Source organism: Frankliniella occidentalis, unplaced genomic scaffold (genome assembly GCF_000697945.3).
Source record: "Frankliniella occidentalis isolate FOCC.00 unplaced genomic scaffold, Focc_3.1 Scaffold183, whole genome shotgun sequence".
Taxonomy (NCBI): domain Eukaryota; kingdom Metazoa; phylum Arthropoda; class Insecta; order Thysanoptera; family Thripidae; genus Frankliniella; species Frankliniella occidentalis.
In genome coordinates this window covers 88,333-89,054 of record NW_026267309.1, presented here as the reverse complement: position 1 = coordinate 89,054, position 722 = coordinate 88,333, and positions in this window count along the sequence as shown.

Below are 722 nucleotides of genomic sequence, written 5' to 3'. Positions count from 1 at the left end.
CCCCTCTGGTTTCGCGCAGGTCAAATCCAAAGTACGCGAGTTAATCGCAGAGGGCGAGGAAAGTGGCGGTGTGGAGGATGACCATGACGTCGACGACGCCCTCTCTCCTCCCAAGGTCATGCGACTTGATTCGAAATATTTGAAGTACCGTCAGGCAAGCACCACCACAGAGCCGCAGGATGAAGTGACACGGTACCTGGCCATGACAGTGACTGTGCCCGCGGAGCTGCTCCTTCAATTTTGGAAAATGATGGTAAGCACAAAACGGAACTACCCCCTTCGCCCTCGCTGTTGTTACATCGGAACTGTTTCACGATAATTCCCCTTTTGTTTTCTCTATAGGACCGACCTGATGGCTTGCCGAAATTGGCAAAGCTGGCACGCCGTGAGCTGGGCAAGTTGGCCACAGCTGCTCCTAGTGAGCGGGTGTGGTCCAAGACAGGTTTTATTCTCAACAACAGACGGAACCGGCTGACCCCTGTGCATTTAAACTCAATGATTTCTCTGTGCTCGTACTTGACCCAATTAAATAAATCTGTTGCTGCCCCCTGATCCACCTTTGACTCTGTAACCACATCCCATGGAACATAAACGGACGAGTATCCACGGCTAATCCATTTAATATTGCTCGCCGCACCGCCTCCGCCTCTGTGCGGCTCGCGCTAACGCAGTGACACTTTTGAATGAAGCGCGCGCGCGCGTCAACGCCACTCGCGCACTGG